This window comes from Gavialis gangeticus, unplaced genomic scaffold, assembly GCF_001723915.1.
Source record: "Gavialis gangeticus isolate Ggan-Ray unplaced genomic scaffold, GavGan_comp1, whole genome shotgun sequence".
Taxonomy (NCBI): domain Eukaryota; kingdom Metazoa; phylum Chordata; order Crocodylia; family Gavialidae; genus Gavialis; species Gavialis gangeticus.
Genome location: NW_017729028.1, coordinates 4,530,399 through 4,536,652, shown reverse-complemented (window position 1 = coordinate 4,536,652; position 6,254 = coordinate 4,530,399).

The window sequence follows — 6,254 nt, the reverse complement described above, 5'->3', positions numbered from 1 at the left end:
TTTTGAGCCCTGGGGCACACAAGCAGGCAGTCTGAGGCCACTCCAGTCCCTGAGTCCCCCTAGGCAGGCTACAGGCTAGCCTCACCAACCTGTCTGCACCCCAGCACTGTTGCCTGGTACCACGTGCCTGCCAGGCCTTTGCCATCCAGGCCTGCAGGCTGCTGCAGCCTCCTATCAGGTCTGGGAGCCCTCAGGCCCACCTGCAGGCAGCTTCTGACCAGTAGGACCTGCTCCACCTGCCCACAGCCCACCCCCAACATCCTGCCTGGAGCTTTCAGGTGCTGCAGGGCATTACCTCTGCTGCTCAGCAGCCAATCCCATGCCGTGCCCCAGCACTGGGCACTGCAGGGAGATGCCCAGGCCTGGCAGCATAGGGACAGCTGTATGGAGGCCCAGAAAGCTGGTGCAGGATCCCTGAAGGCATCCTCCTCACCCATGCCTGTACTCACACCTGTGCCTGCCATCCAGGGTCCCAACTGGTTGGAAGAGGAGACTGGTGACCTAGCACTGTGGGGCGAGGCAGAGGTAGAGAGCCAGTTTGTGCGGGGTGCGGGGGTGTTCCAATGCCCATGTCTATAACAGGCTGTCAGGCTGGATGCAGGAGTGCAGGCAAAACTTGTTGGCATGGCAGTGCTACATAAAAGCACAGTGGGTCACCATGCTTTTATACTTGTAGGCACAGTGGGTCACCTTGACCAACCATGACTGTTGGTCCGGGAGTGCCAGCAAGTCCGTGCCCTTTCTGTGGCAACTGATAGCGATCCTTGTGCCCCAGTAGCCAGGCTGCAGCCATACTGTTTATAGTAGCACAGGTGGCCTGCCTGAGCCCCTGCCCTGGTCTGGTGACCCTTTACTGAGGGAGGGCTCCTCAGGCATCCAGCAGCCCATCCTGCCAACCTCCCCATCTGCAGTCTCCACCAGCAGCTCGGGGAGCCTGGGCTAATGCCTGCCTTGATAGGTCTGCAGCCCCAGAGCCAGACATGAGGCATGGCTTGCCATGACACCACCGGCCACCAGCAGTGCCAGTCCTCCCCAAGGGGGACCCCCAGCCAGGCACCTGCACACTATGGCCTGCCGTCCGAGGACACCACCCAGAGCTGCACACCACTGCCACCAGCCAAGGCATGGACCTAAGCAGGGAGCAGAGTCTCTGGCCATGCCAGCCCCGGCCATGTGGTAAGCCCTTCAATAGTGGGGAGGCCCTCCCTGCCCCCTCCCCATCCAGCTGGGCTGCACTCCCCTGGCTCCAGGTTCCCCCACCACAGCATGCAAAAAAGCAGAAGACAGTGTAGAAATTTATTGAGAAACCCATGCCCCTGCAGCTACATGAGCACAGGCCTTTCACAACACAAGGAACATGCCAATGTCAGCAGCAATGTGCTTTTCAGCTGCGGGGGACAGGGACCTGTAGTGCAGCCACAGGTAGCTTTCCAGGTGGTAGCAGAGGTTGCAGGGCAGCCCAGGCTTGCCCCCTGCACCATCAAAGCTCAGGATCCTGTGCCAGGTTTGCAGGTGTGTCTGGGGCACCATGGTGATCAGCAGCAGGGTGTAGTGGGTCAGGCACCTATCAGTCCATGCAAACAGCTCCTTGTACAGTGCCCAAGACACATGAAGAAGGGGCACACTTGGGGTGCAGTGCTGGCATGGGGCGGGGGGCCCTGGGGTGCCTTCCTGGAGAGGCCCCTTGCATGGAGGGTGAGAGCATGGACAGCTTCTCATCCCAGTCATCCAGGAGCCCTATGTCCCCCAAGCCTGTGTGCTGTGGGCTGGGCAGCAGCACAGGAGAGTGGCTGGCCTGCAGGAGGAGAGGGGAAAGTGGGGTCTGGAGCCGTGACAGCAGGTGCTGCCAGGAGCCTGTCCTGTCCTGCCCTGGGAATGGGGCGGGGGAGGCAGGCTGCCTGTGGCCAACACCCAGTAGCCTGCTGGCCCTTGGGGAGTGTGCAGGGATGGGGGGGCTCAGCTGGCACTCCCTTAGACCCAGGGATGTCTAGCTGACTTACTATGGTCCCTGGGCACCCATGCATGCCTGACCCCCAATCTGAGGCTGGACAGTACATGACCCCTGGTACAGAGCAACTTATTGAAAAAATGTTGTAAACTCTCACAAACAGCTTCAGTCTCATAGTTTTGCAGGTCCTGCAGCTGCGCATGGGGGAGAGACCGCCCTTTGGCAGCCATAATGCAGCCTCAAGGTCACCACTGCTCACAGCTGGGGCCTTGAGAATGCATCAGCTCTGCCAGAGGCAGACACAGCAATGCGCCATCTTCCTGGACTGGCTGCTGGTAGCATTGGAGGACCAGCTGCAGAACTCATGGACCTGGAGGGCAGAGCACATCACCGGCATGGGACTGGCTGGACTGGGAGTTCCAAGCACAACTTCTGGCCCTGGAGCATGAACAGTTGGAGGAGCTGTGGGAGCAGAACACCATCCTGGTCTGGGCAGTGCAGGCCATGCATGACAACTGCCAGGTGCTGGACACTGTTTTGGCCATGGTAGTCACTTTTATGCCATGGCCACCTTCTGCCTGGCCCCTGACTCTAGCCCCACCTGGCAGCCTCCTGCCTTCCAGCAGTAGCCCCCCCCATGGGGCTGGAAGGAGGTCCTGAAGTGCCACTAGCAGCCAGGAGCCCCTGGCCTGGCTCCTTCCCGGGTGCTCTGCCACCCAGTCCCCCCAACTGGTGCAGAGCCAGAGCTACCTGCAGTGGGACCAGGACCACACGCTGGCCCTGGACACCAGCTGCCAGACACAGAGCCACCTGTGCTGGGGGACCACTGCTGCTGTTGTCCCTGGGCGAGCCCCCAACCTTTTGGACATGCCACAGCATCCACACCCACAGGGAAGCAGCCAGAGGCCAGGGTTCTGGGTGCCTGTCCCTGGGCTCTGCCCCCTATGTGCCCCCACCTGATGCCCCCCCACCCCAGTGCAGCACACAAAGCACTTTGTAAATAGTTTGCACAGGGAAGAGGGTGTTTTATTGTTGGTGGGTGGTAGACTGGCTGGTTTGTTAGGGAGGGAGGGGGCAAGGGTCTGTTTATTGGGGAGGGAGTTGGGGGGTGTCTATTTGATGTGAAGGGAATAAAAACTGTTGTTCTTCTGAGACAGGTCTGCAGTGAATGTGGTGCTGGGGGCTTGGGGGGAAGGACTGTGCTCAGCAGGAGGAGGTGGTCAGCCAGAGACTCTTGTTCCTGGTGGCCTGGCCCCTGGTGGCAGCTGCGTGGGTTACCCAGGGTCTTGGCAGGGGGCCTGTTGTTGTCGCTGCTGCTGCAGGTGTTCCTCCCACTGTACCTCCTCTGCCCGCTGCACCTCCTTTGCTCAGGCCTCATGGAAGAGCTACCTCTGGGACTCGCAGATCTTAAACAACACATAGGCTGCAATGATGACCTGGGGAAGGTTGTCCTCAGCAAACTCGAGGTGGGTGGTGAGGGTGCACCAGTGTTTGCTGAACTGTCTCAGGGCATGGGCAGGACCCAGCCCCATGCCCCAACTGGGCAACTGAGGCACAGGGCTTGGAAAGATCTGCAGGGGTGAGGCAGGTTCCAGCCTCCTGCTTGGATCTGTGGTGGGGCAGCTAGCATTTAGCTCACTGCTAGCTCCCCCACCAGTGAAGCAGGGTAGGGGGCTGGGACCTAATCCTCCCCTGCAGCTCTTTCCAAGTCCCCTCCCCCAGTTGGGGAGTTGGAACCAGGAGCTCCCTGCTGCTGAGGCAGGGGGATATTGTCTATATTCTATTTACCACTATATATGGTGGTAAAGCTCACCCCAGCAGCAATCTCCCAGCTCCCACCAGGAGACAGCTGTCTCTTGGCCTTGTGCTTCTTGCCAGCCCCTGAGATAGCACCTGGGGGGTGCCTAGAGCTCCCCCTGGCGGCTGCAAGGCACCAGTGCAGGGCTGGTGGGGGCAGGAGCAGACTGTTGCCATGCTCAGCAAATCTTCTCCCACTTCCCGGACAAGTATCTGCTTACTAGAGAAAATTACTACAGTAAACTCACCCAGGAGCACTTGCATGTGTAGACACACCTAAGATGGAGTTAGAATTATGGAAGGTAATGAGACAGAAAGGGCATCTGATATGAATGCTGCCTGGAGCTCTGCCTGGAATAATGCATCTAATTTCCCACATCCCCACTCAGAGCGCTATTTTCCTGCACTAATCCCACATGCAGGGGCGTGCACTAGGGAAAGAAGCAGCGGCATGAATTTGTGTCACTGATTTTTCCCTGTGGCAACCACACGCCCCTGCTTGTGGGGATGTGACATCTTTATGGCATGACATGATGGTTTTAATTTTTTTTGTTTTAAAATAAATACTGTGTTGAAGAACCTGAAAGCATAAACCCTATTGGCTTAAAAATCAAGAAGGCAAAAATACAGATCTGCAAAAACATTATTTTAAAAATCTTGTGAACCTTGTTCCATTCTTATGATGTTCTGGGGAGCCTAGCTCATTTGCTTCAAATGGTTAGGATTAGCAATACTGGATTCTGCCAGTTCAAAATATACCAGAGTACTCCCGATGCTCTAACAAGAGCTTTACATTTATTTTTAATGAAATATAAATGAACAAACAACTCCCTTAGATTTAGCACAGAACCTATATATTGCAACACATGCAACACTTGAATCTTGAGCAATCCACTGCTGAAGAAAAAATGAATACATTCTGAAATCAAACTGGGATTTTGTCAAGTAGCTGTGGTGGGCAAGGCACTGTGTGCACATGTCTGATGTACGTTTACCAAAAGAAATTGACTTTTATTAGTAGATGTTTTGGATTGGGAATCCAGAAAAAAGGTGACAAAGCTGATATGGAAATACAAAGCGCCCGAGTGAGGGACTAACAATCGAGGGATGGGGGAGAGGAGGGGAACACGACTAGGTTACAAGCGATACAATGTTAGCCAACTAAGCCCGGGGGTGGGGTTGCTATACTTCCAACTCAGCCAAGGACAAGGAAATGCTTCACGGACAACCTCAAGGCAAACATTAAGAAGTGTGTCACTGACGCTACAAATTGGGACAAATTAGCCAAGGAGAGAACAAAGAGCAATGGTCTCAAATTGCAGCAAGCAATATTTAGGTCAATATTAGGAACAACTTCCTCACTAGGAGGGTAATAAAACACTGGAACAGGTTACTCAGAGAGGGGCTGGAAGCTCCATCCAGAGAGGTTTTCAAAACCTAGCTAAACAAAGCTGTGGCTGGGATAATCTAGTTGGGGATGGTCCTGCTTTGAGCAGGAGGTTGGACTAGATGACCTCCTGAGGTCCCTTCCAATCCTAATTTTATATGATTCTATGACAGGGTTACATGGCAACACCTTGTGAGAGAAGATACATTTTACTTTGAGGAAAACCACCTTGCCCTAGAGGGAGAAAAATGAAATAAATGGAAGAAAGGAAACATGAATGAGAAATACACAGTTTAACCTTCCCTTTAGCCACTCCCTGTGGTGTCTGCCAAAGAGTCTGTGGCTCTAGGGCAGGGGCAGGCAAAATACTGCCCATGGACCAGATCCGACCTGCCAGGCGCTTCCATCTGGTTTGTGGGCACCCACCAACAAATTGTACCCCACCCAGCCCTTTTGCCCACAAGGGTGGGAGCAAGATGCTCAAATACCAACCCCCCCAACATACCCTATTGCACCTTGTTCACACCCTCCTGGGCAGAAGGGCCCAACCTAGCCAGCAGCAGCTTCTGGGCAAGGCTGCTGCAGCTTCCCTGAGGGGGTCTGCTTGCTTTTCCTGGCATCCTACTTATCTCTGGGCAGCAAGGAGAAAAGCGGCAGGGGCAGGGGCAGAGATGCAGAGAGAGTGGGGCTGGGGCTAGTGGCAGTGCAGAGCCTGTACCCAGGCTCCCCCCACTCCTCCCCACCCTCCCTCACACCCCACAAACCTCACACACGTACACCCTGCCCCCACATCCCCCTACATATACACCCCCAACATACTCTATGTCCTCCCACACACACAGCTACACCCCCTCACAATGCCAACACCCCCCACACCACACCATACACCCCCACCCCTCCCACACACCCCCACCATACACATACCTCCACCCCTAACCACACCCCACACCTCCCACACGATATTCAAGACTAAGAATTTATTTTTGAGTTATGATGCAATCCCCTCTATATACAGTATGCAAACACAAATCATGACAATTTTTTTTGTAATAAAATTAAGGTATGTTATAGTAGGTGTCTGACTTTTTAGTGTATGATTTGTTTTTTTTCTGGTTCCAAGAT